Genomic DNA, 11,653 nt, shown 5'->3' with positions numbered 1-11,653 from the left:
ACAGGCTTGCATGACCACACCCAGCAAATTTTTGTTATTTTTAGTAGAGATGGGGTTTTGCCATGTTGGCCAGGCTGGTCTCGAACTTCAAGAGATCCACCCACCTCAGTTTCCCAAAGTGCTGGAATACAAGTATAAGCCACTTTGCCTGGCCCAAAGTTGCTTTTTAAATCAAGGGTGCTAGCTGCGTATGGTGGCTCACACATGTAATCCCACCTCTTTGGGAGGCCAGAGGTTGAGCAGGAGGACCACTTGAGCTCAAGAGTCTGAGGCCACAATGATGAGCTATGAGCTTGAGCTATGATCAAGCCACTGCACTCCAGCCTGAGTGACAGAGTGAGACCCCCGTCTCTAAAAACACAACAAAACAAAAAAAACCTAAGAATGCTTTGTCACTCATCTATTAAAAAAAAAAGGCAACCTCATAGAAGTGTTTTGAGTGTTAAATAACATATATAGAACACCTAGCATAGTGCTGACTCACCTCATTCTTTCACTCAAAAATATATTTCCAGAGCTCCTGCCATGTGCCACATAGACAATGTTCTAGGCACTAATGGTGTGACAGCAAACGAGACAAAATCCTACCCTCATGAAACTTACATGGGGGTTGCAGGAGGCACCAAATGGCAGGCAGGAAATCCAACAAATAAGCAAATGAACAGTGCTACAGGGAGAAGTTAAGGAAGGGCAGGAGAGCAGGAGTGCCAAGAGGTGCTGGTTTAGATAGAGCAGTCATTAAAGGCCTCACTGAGCAGTGGTTCTTGAGCACAGAGCAGATGAACTGAGAGTGTACTGTGGGGATGCCCGGACAAAAGCATCTCAGACAGAAAGGACAGGAAACAGATCCCCTGGGATGGAAGTATGCTTGACTCAATATAAGCCAAGAGGGGTCCCTTCTCACCTCTACTCCCACACCTGAGCCCTTTGGTTTTCTTAATGATGGCTCCCGTGATGATATTGATTTTAGGTGCGTTAAGTATTGGCCATGCCTGCACATAGATGGAGAGACCTCACTGACAAAAACCTGCTCCTTGCAGTGTGCCTCAAAGGCATAAAGAAAAGTAGCTAAGATGAAGTTCTCTGTGGAAGACTACTTCTGTTCGTGACTATTTGATTTACAATGTTGTAAAGGGTGACTGGGTTTCCAGGCTAGACCACAAGACCCTACCTAATGTCTCACATAGATGGAACGTAGGGCACTTGTAATAGAATACAGTGGAAGACAACCCTGTTATCACTGTGTAGCATGATGTTCTAAATTCTATTCCAGCTCTGACATTCCATAATTCTATGATATATAAAAGGAGCAAAGGGAAAATTCATTACCTGCAGTAGAAGTTGCATGGGCCTTTGTGGGTTGACCTGGAGACCCAACACACACTTCTAACATTCTCTTTGCAGAAAAATGAGTTCTGGGTTTCAAGTGCTACACTTACAGACGTTCAGAACATAGACTATTTATGAATTGGAGACTTCCTGTGGTAGGTGAGAGTGTCCCTGGTGGCAACGGGCAGGAAGAGATTAAAGAGCAAAGCCCAGAACTACTGTAGCTGGAGCCTTAATGAGGGAAACACTGATCATGATGGACAACCCAGACAGAGTCCTCAGAGAGCCGCCAGCCACCACATTGCACGGCTAGTGCCAGTACAGCATGCAGGCACACTGCGAGTCATGGAGTGCCCTGCACAGCCTTCTGTAGAAGTCAACTGATAGAGCCCGCTAAAGAAGGGACCCAAAAAAATGCCAATGTATTTTTCTTTTCACATTCTTGGGGGTACATGTCCTTCCCCCTCATCACCTGTCTCTTGTGTTGTTACAGTAGAATGCAAAGTGGAAAAAATTGTATTTTGGATAACAGCTTTAGTTATTCAGGATAGGATGTTGCCGCAAAACACTAAACTTGGAAACTAGGCATTATTCAGAGAGAAAAAGTTCTTCCAAATGCTTTGATCTCCTGCTTTAACATATGAAAATCCAGACAGGACCATAAAAGTCTATATAGGAAATAAAAAGAGGTGAGAGGAAAGTCTATTTAGTCCCAGGAAGGTGTAGGAAAGAGAAAGAAGCCGATGGAGCAGGTGAGACCACAAGCTTTTTCATACCCCCTACTCCTGCAACCTTGGGGCATGATGGGAGCAGGAGGAGGTTGGGTGTTTCAGAAACATTCAGCCAGGTAAAAGAACATTTAGTAATGGTGTGCTTGTCCCAGGATGAGGGAGCATAAATCCATACAGGTCAGCGCTGTCAACGGATGTCCTGCAGAACCCTTTTCCCCTGCACTGTCTGATAAGTTGGAAATTGACAGTAACTATTAGACACTTTTATGGCAATCTGACATTGTTGCAACATCCAAGCATGTGGTCTATGAAGCCATCCCGTGAAACAGGGAGGAGGCCTGTTCACCTGCTGTCACACTCGCACGCTGAGTCACAGCAGGTGCAAGCTGTGTGCTACATGTGGGAGGGAGAATGAGCGGCCGACAAGAAGCCAACAATGCATAAAGTTTTCAGAAAATCAGCATTTGGGTATTTTAACTTGCTACTTTCATGATCGTTTTATTTTTTAATCAAGCCTATTATTTAATTTATAGCTAATGTTGTTAACTAAATTAAAGAAGTCAAATTTGTACTATTTTTGACCCTAATTGATAAGCAGTGAAATAAGCTTTTCTGGGCTTTATTTTTTTAAGAAATCAATCATAATTTCTGATTCAAGAAATACATGATTATTGTAGAAAATTTGGAAAATATAAAAAATGCCAATTTCCTAGAATCTAACAATATACTTGCCAAATGCTATTTTCTATACATAGATATATATGTCCTGTAAAGGCACACTTTACTGAATGTGGCAGTAGTGATAAACCAGATGATGACAATGGAAGTGATTCCAAAGAAACAAAAATCAAAGGTCCTCATATAGTTTTAGTCTGAAGTATAATCTCTATAGATTTTGTAACCATATTGAAGATGAAGTACTAAAACTATAGTGTTAGTTGCAGAGAAGTACTGGCTGATAATGCAATAAAACCATCTGAACTTAAGTGGCATTTACAGGTGAGAAATTTTTTAGAAGTTTAAAGTCAAAGCAATTATTTGAAAAAAGAATATTGAGTCAGCGAGCTAACAGAAGCAAATGCTCAGAATTTCTCATTTAAACATCAATGCTTTGCTGCTACATATAAACGAATACATCAGGTTAGTCACACTACAACTCTATATGTAATTGCTAAGAAGGCAGTGAAAACTTGCATCAAAAATGTTTGCTTGGAAATTTCAGATGAATCTGTAGCCAAGAAGGTAACTCTAGTACCACTTTCTTTTCTTTTTTTTTTTCTTTTTTTTAAGACAGAGTCTTGCTCTGTTACCCAGGCTGGAGTGCAGTGGCACGATCTCAGCTCACTGCAACCTCTGTCTCCTGGGTTCAAGCGATTCTCCTGTCTCAGCCTCCTGAGTGGCTGGGATTACAGGTACACACCCCATGCCCAGCTAATTTTTGTATTTTTAGTAGAGACGGGGTTTCACCATTTGAGTCAAGCTGGTCTCAAACTTCTGACCTCGTGATCTGCCCACCTCGGCCTCCCAAAGTGCTGGGATTACAGGTGTGAGCCACCGCACCTAGCCTCTAGTACCACTTTCTAATGACTCCATAACCTGACATGTTCAGGAAATGGCTAATGATCTAGGAGACCAACTCAAGAACAAATGAAGCAGTCAAGTAGTTTTCTTTTTGAGAGGAAAGAGGGTGCAATTACTAATTAAACTAGGACAACAGGCATAAATCCGCACAGTTCAGGCAAACCATGATGAATGATCAATCTGTTCAAGAACGTCAATCTCAGTATGTGGCACAGAAGAAAACTCATCAACTTCATTTCAAACCTCATCTTTCTCCCATATTCTCTATAGTATTTACTAATATCACCATCCATCTAGGTATCCAAGCCAGAAACCTGAAAGTAGTCTCTAACATGTTCTTTCTACCCCTTCATCCCCATATCCTCATCCTACTCCTTCAATTTGGCCTCATGAATATTTCTCGGATGTATTTATTTCTCTATATCCTAGTCTCACTGCTCTGGTACAGGCTCCCACCTTTCTAGCTGGTCTATAATGCTAACAAAGTGCTGTCTGTTTCAACTTGATGAATACACACATATTGCTGACTTGGTGTAAAGGAAAAATTGTGTTTAGCAACTTAATCACTATGAAACACAACTAGCTCTGAACCATATACAACTGGGAAGGACTATATTATAAATAACTATGATGAAGAGTTTAAATTTCATGTATGAATATGGTCTGGTGGTGTAATTCCAATGACAGGAAAACACTATGGAATGGTTACCCAGCTTAAGGAGCTTGCGCCAATGACTGTTAATTAATTTCTAGTTTTCTTCATTGAGAATATCCTGTTAAAAACTTTTTACAAGTCAGCTGAACTACACAGTGTGCTTAGTGATACAGTAAAAACTGAATGACCTCACAGCCAATATGTTCAATTCAAATCATTTTCTTTATTATGTGTTAATATGGATACTGATCCAAACAATAACAATCGTTTCTTGATGAGGTGGGATGGTCATTGAAGGGAAACGTTCTATCAAGTCAAGGACTTTTGAACTATGAAATGAAGTCATAGTTTTGTTTCTGCAAGATAAGAAACCAGTTTAGTCCTAACTTTTGCAGATATGAAACAGACAGTCAGACTCGCTTACTTGTTTGATGTCTTCAATATTTTTAATGATCATGGTATTTCCATGCAAGGAAGGGAAGCAGCATGCTCTTCAAAGGTAGACAAGATCAAAGGGCAAACACAAAAGTTAGGAGCTTGGAATCAGAGTTTCTACATATTGGGATGACAATAGTTACCATACTGTTACTATAATAATCTCATTATAGCACACCCGAGGAGAGTAGTTGTCACACATCTTATGCATTTTATAGAATGTTTTCAATATATCCATCCAAAAGAGTCATACACAGGAAATTCATGTATGTAAAATCTATTTCTTTTATTAAATGATAGTTGAAATATTCCACTGTAACAAGTAAAGAAAATACTAAAACTATTTTTTTTTCTTTTTTGAGATGGGGTCTCTCTGTCACCCAGGCTGGAGTGCAATGGCATGATCTCGGCTCACTGCAACCTCTGCCTCCCAGTCAAGCGATTCTCCTGCCTCAGGCTCCCGAGTAGCTGGGATTACAGGCACCCACCACCACGCCCAACTAATTTTTTTGTTTTTTTAGTAGAGACGGGGTTTCACTATGTTGGTCAGGCTGGTCTCAAACTCCTGACCTCAGGTGATCCGCCCGCCTTGGCCTCCCTAATTGCTGGGACACAGGCGTGAGCCACCACACCTGGCCCATTTTTAAATTAATTTTGATTAATGTTTAATATTCAAAATGTCAGTAGAAGGTACACACAATTCATAAATAAATATGCATATACTGGCAATATGGGCCCCGGTAGTTTTTGCTGATTGGGGTGTGCTATCATCAAAATTTGGAGTCTGTTGATTTAGAAGATAGAAATATCAGAATATTTTAGCTGATGTGATTAAAAATTTGATTTCATTCTTTAATTTCCCCTGAGTTGAGTCCTTCTGATTGTGTTGTTCCATATGTCTATATGAAAAGAGAATGTTAAAGATACAGACTTTGAATCACAGTTCCAGACTGATGATCATGCTTCCTCATGATAAATTAATAAAGAGGTTTCTGATTACGACTTACTTTGCCATATAGTTAAAAGTACAGAAAATTGTAAAGAGTCCAGTCAATTTTTTGTCACTAAGAAGAGTAGTTGACATTTGGTGTTGACCTCCGTCTCCTGCACTTGGTCTCTAGCCTGAGTTGGTCTCTCAGACTCTGATGAGTCTGAAGCCTTACCTGTGGGGATCTTGGTCAGGAACCCCTCAGCAAAGCACCTGCCACTGAGGGTCTTCTTTTGAGCCAGCAGTTCTCAGACTGTATTTTTATCCCACCCCATCCCCACTGCATAGTTCTGCTTTAGTCCATTTTACATTTTCGGCTTTGGCATAAGATTTCCTTCTAAGAACAGTTGGAAGCTAGTGCCTTGCTTTGCTGCCACCATTTGCATCTGCTCTCAATGCTGAGCTCTCTGGTTTCATCTAATATTACCTGCAAACCTACAAAGACACGTCTTTTCTCAGATGGGCGTTTGTCTTTGCTAGCCTTTATTTGTCTACCTCCACATCAGCCTGAGGTGCTCCCTGCCCCGAAACCTCCCCTCAGCATCTCAGAATTCCTGGAATCCCTCTGGCAATACCTTTGTCAGTTTCCGCCTGTGGCATCCTTAAAGCCAGAGCTCTCCATTGTGTGTGCCTTCTGTAGACTCCAGCACAGCTCTTTCTACATAGAAATACATAGTTACTTTCAGTGGAAAACACCACAATTACTTTTGCACCAACTGAATAGCTTCCAACTCCCCTCAAGGCTCCCTCCAACCTCCTCCTCCCTACCCTCACTGCTCAGACTCTCTCTGTCCCTCTCCCTTCTCCCTGGATCATCCCATGATACAACAACTGAAGGGTTAATGCCTGCCCTGGCAGGGGACTTCAGACCCTTCCTAGCCCTACTGCCTTACAAATCACTCCCGCTGCTTAAATAGCATTGAGAGAGGCATAAGATTAAGGTAATTAACATTTGCTGAACCCTCTAAGGGAAGGAATTATGGAGGGGAAGCTTTTGACATCACCTAGGCATGCTCTGGGCTTTTCTACATGGATCTTCCTCTGTGGAGGAAGAAACTAAATAGCTTTTCATGTAGTTTCATGATTTTATGATCTTTTTGTCTGCCATATACATAAAGAGATGAAGATATTTTTATTATTTCAGTGGCTGGTAGATAATGCCCTCTTCACAGGAGTCTCATACTTGTTGGAAAAATTCTCAATAGGGCCACTAGAGCAGGTGAGTCTCTGACGGGGCGGGGAGGGTGGTGGTGGATCTTAGCTAGTGCTAAGACCGTCTGGAAAGGGCACATAGTGCAAAGAGACAGGATCATTTGCTCCTTTGTGAAGGAGTGGAGGTGAGGTTAGGAAGTGGGGGAGGGAAGAGAGGAGAAAGGAGAGCACAGGAGGTGGCAGAATGTGGAATGTGATGTCATATAACTCCCTGGGACTTCTCTGTGACATTGTTAGCTTTGTGAGATGATTAAGAGAAAGACTAGTTATAGAAATTTCCGAGGAGTCCAAGTTTCCAGATTGAAGGGAGATGAAACAATATTCATGAATGCAGGAGTCCAGTAGAGTCCCAATAGAAAGTTTTCCAAATCCCCAAATGGCAGGGGAGGTCTCAGCTGGCATCTAGGTTCCACAGTTAATCACTTTAAGTCAGTTTTCATATCTAAATAAATATAACTTGCTTGCTTTACTCATTTTTAAATTTTGGGAGGAGATTGTACCAAGTACTTTTTGGTCCTCCTCAACTCAAGACATAATTCCTTTGATGCTCTAAATTACAGGTTCTCAAAGTCTGGTCTTTGAAAGCTCTCCAAGTGGTCTGTGGGTTGCTCAAATGCAATGGGAAGGTTTTGTTAGAAGAGGATTTTCTACTAGAGATTTGAATTCTCCATAAAAGGGTACAGAAATAGATATTTGAAAATTATAACCACAAAGATGGTCACATGCTAGGCAAACACTTCAAATGGTGTGGGGTGTGTGTGTTCTGTGGTTGCAAGCAGAAGCTTTGAGGTAGGTGGTCCAAGAGATTCCTTCAGCGTGGTTCACAGTCTGAAGTCTCATTTAGCATGAAGTTAAGCCAAACTCATAGGGCCATTAAGAAATTAAAGCAGGCCAGGCCCGGTGGCTCACACCTGTAATCCCAGCACTGTGGGAGGCCGAGGCAGGTAGATCACTTGCGGTCGGGAGTTCAAGATCAGCCTGGCCAACATGGTGAAACCCCGTCTCTACTAAAAATACAAAAATTAGCAGGGTGTGGTGGCATTTGCCTGTAATCCCAGCTGCTCGGGAGGCTGAGGCAGGAGAATCGCTGGAACCCAGGAGGCACAGGATGCAGTGAGCCAAGATTGTACCACTGCACACCAGCCTGGGTGACAGAACGAGACTCTCCATCTCAAAAACAAACAACAACAACAAAAAGAAATCAAACCACTTTGTTTGAGAGTCTTTAAAACAGGTATTTATAACTGATACTTCAACTGGGAAAACATCTTGACCCTAAACCTTTGCAATTTCATTTCTGACCATAATGGAGGGATGTCTTGGTCACATCACCCTCATATCCAATTTTATTTCTAGTAATATAAACAACTACTCAGCTTTGAAGTTTAATGCTGAGTCATATTTTAGGGGATGGTTTGGAAAGAGACTGGCTAGGAAATCCTTCCTTAGAAAGGGTTTTTGTTTGTTTGTTTGTTCATTTTGTTGTTGTTGTTTTTGTTTTGGTTTTTCTTTCTTTTTTTTTTTTCTTTTTTAGACAGGATCTTGCTCTGTCACCCAAGCTGGAGTGAAGTGGCATGATATTGGTTCATTGCAGCCTCAACCTCCCAGGCTGAAGCAATCCTCCTACCTCAGCCTCCCGAGTAGCTGAGACTACAGATGTGTGCCACGATGTCCAGCTAATTTTTGTATTTTTTAAAGAGATGGGGTTTTGCCATGTTGCCAGGCTCGTCTTGAATTCCTGGACTCAAGTGAACCACCCACCTCGGCCTCCCAAAATACTGAGATTGCAGGTTATGAGCCACTGTGCCCAGCCAGAAATGGTCTTTTGAAAACCTTCATTAATCTTTACTGTAGCACCTATTTTCCAATTTTAATGTAAACAATGCTGCTCCATCCATTGGTTCAAAACTATGGCAAGAATAGAGATCATTCAGATGTCAATAATTTGGAAGTGGTATAATTGCATGTAATCCCCCCAAATTATAATAAAACAGACATAGAAACTAGAATGATGAAAGAACATTGAGGTCACTTTCAACAAAACTGGGTGAAAAGGAATTCTCACAACTCCAGAATATGGGTGGGTGAACCAAAACATGAGACAGCAGCAGGAGCTGAGAGAGCAAAGAAAGTCCAGAAATATTGTATGAACCACAGAATCTATAAATTGACAACAAAACCTGCCCCTCAAAAGAGGAGACTATACATTGTGTGAGAATCTATGTGAGCAAACTGAAAAACATTCCGGGAGAAAGGCTCCCATGTGATGGGGAAGATGGTAGGACTATGCTGTTGTCAACTTGGTCTGATAATGTGCTAGGCTGTAGAAAAGCCCCAAACACACCCACATCCAAATCCCTGGAACCTGGAACTATGTTACCTTCCAATGGCAACCTGGATTTAGCAGATGTGATTAAGTTAAGGATTTTGAGATGATGAGATATCCTGGATTATCCAGATGGGCTTGATATCATCACAAGGGTCCTTGTAGTAGAGAACCAGGAGGATCAGAATCAGAAATTGGATGTGACCACAGAAACAGAAGCCGATGCACTTTGCAGGTGGAGGAAGGGGGCTTGAACCAAGAATGTAGTCAGTCTCTAGAAGATGGAAAAAGCAAGGAAATAGATTCTCCCCTAGAGTCTCTAGATGGAGGCCAACCCTGCCAATACCTTGATTTTGGCCCAATGAAGACCATTTTGGACTTCTGATTTCCAGAACTGTAAAAGCTAATACATTTGCTTTTTTTTTTTTTTTTGAAACGGAGTCTCGCACTGTCTCCTGGGCTGGAGTGCCATAGCGTGATCTCAGCTCACTGCACCCTCCGCCTCCCGGGTTCACACGAGTCTCCTGCCTCAGCCTCCTAAGTAGCTGGGATTACAGGCGCACACCACCACACCTGGCTAATTTTTTTTTTTTTTTTTTTTTGTATTTTTAGTACAGACAGGGTTTCACTATGTTGGCCAGACTGGTCTCGAACTTCTGACCTCGTGATCCGCCCACCTCAGCCTACCAAAGTGATACATTTGCATTTTTAAGCCACTAAGTCTGTATTTTGTTACAGCAGTAATAGAAAACTTATACAGATGGAAACTATATCCCCTGAACCCTCTTTCCTGTATGTTCTGTTAGAGTTGGCCAGAAGAAGAATTTAGATGAGATTGGGGAAGTGAGAGTGAAGCAGGAGCCATTCCTCTCTGGAGCGCTTTGTGACGAGATAAGATGCCCCACAGGGTCCAGACCGACTTCACTGTCCGCCTCTGTGCCTAGCTCTGCTTCCAGACTGCTGGTCCTGCTGAGCCACAGCACCCCAGGCTTCCCTGCAGGTGCTTGGCTGTGAACCCACAGAGGCCATGGCCGCACCAAGGCAACAGCTTTCCTTAGACCTCTGGGCAAGCTCCCTTCGCAGTGCCACTTCAGCACTGAACATTTGGCTTCCCAAATTTGACTGCATTCTCCAACCTGTGCTCCCACAGGTTAGCTAGATGATATCAGTGTTTCTCAAAGTGATTATATCAATTTATTTTGCAATGACTGAGAGTTTCTATTATTCCATAGCCTCAACAATACTTGATATTGACTAATTCTTAATTTTGGCCAATCTGTAAGTTATGAGTTGATATCTCCTTGTGGCTTTAATTTGCATTTCCCTGATAATCAGTGAAGTTGGGCATCTTTTAATACTTTTAGTGACCTTCTGGATTTTCTTGTTTGTGAAGTGCTTGCAACTTTGCCCCATTTTCCTTCTGGGCTATCTGTCTTTTAAAAAATTGGTTTATAGTTCTTTATATACTCTGGATATTAGTCCTTTATCAGTTATACATATTGCAAAGACCTTATCCCACTGTGTGGCTTGCTTTTTCACTCTCTTTAAAAAGTCCCAGCCAGGTGCAGTGGCTCCTGCCTATAATTCCAGCATTTTGGGAGGCCGAGACTGGAGGATCACTTGAGTCCAGGAGTTCAAGACCAGCCTAGGCAACATAGGGAAACTCCATCTCTACCAAAAAAAAAAAAAAAAAAAATGCAAAAATTAGCCGGGTGTGGTGGCAATGTCTGTAGTCCCAGCTATTCGGCAAGCTGAGGTGACAGGATTGATTGAGCCTGGGAAGTGGAGGCTGCAGTGAGCCATGATCATGTCACTGCACTCCAGCCTGGGCAACAAAGTGAGACCTTGTCTCAAAAACAAACAGACAAACAAATAAACAAAATCTCCCTAATATTGATGTGATCAAATGCTTACCATGCATACACAAAACCCCAGCAATTCTACTCCTAGGTATATAACCTAGAAAATCTCTTGAAAAATTCTCCAGGTGCAAGACTGTCCGTAGCACCATTGTCCCTGACAGGAAAAAACAAACAAACAAAAAACCCAAAAACCTAAATGTACATCAACATAAGAGATAAGAGTATGTAAGTTGTTCATACAAGGAACTTACCTTCACACACGTGAATCCACACGGGAGAGTCTCAAGTTTACCTACGGGGAGAGGAAGGGATATGAGATGGGAGGGGCGCACAGGGATGCTGGAGACATTCTATTTTTTTAACCTAAGAGGTGTTTGCACAGCTATTCACTGTGTTTATTCTTCTTTGAAATGTGTATATATTTTATATATGCATTGTCATATTATCTATGTTCCCAATAAAACATTTTAACAGATATTATTCTCCTAACAATCCTATTTGTCATCTTGGTTTAAGGAAGTGGAATGGAAGATT

General features: G+C 41.8%; 1 long non-coding RNA gene across 1 annotated transcript; it reads right to left on the bottom strand.

Annotated features, from left to right (window-relative positions):
- Window positions 1-4,716: 4,716 nt before the first annotated feature.
- Window positions 4,717-11,415, bottom strand: LOC129057556 (uncharacterized). Its single transcript, XR_010136198.1, has 3 exons — window positions 11,371-11,415; window positions 6,295-6,377; window positions 4,717-4,787 (listed from the first exon to the last, which is right to left on the bottom strand). It is a non-coding gene; the product is annotated as an uncharacterized LOC129057556 (long non-coding RNA).
- Window positions 11,416-11,653: the final 238 nt, after the last annotated feature.

The sequence above is a fragment of the Pongo abelii genome, chromosome 12, assembly GCF_028885655.2.
Source record: "Pongo abelii isolate AG06213 chromosome 12, NHGRI_mPonAbe1-v2.0_pri, whole genome shotgun sequence".
Taxonomy (NCBI): Eukaryota; Metazoa; Chordata; class Mammalia; order Primates; family Hominidae; genus Pongo; species Pongo abelii.
Note: the sequence above shows the minus strand (reverse complement) of the source record. Positions and strands in the feature narration are given on the sequence as shown.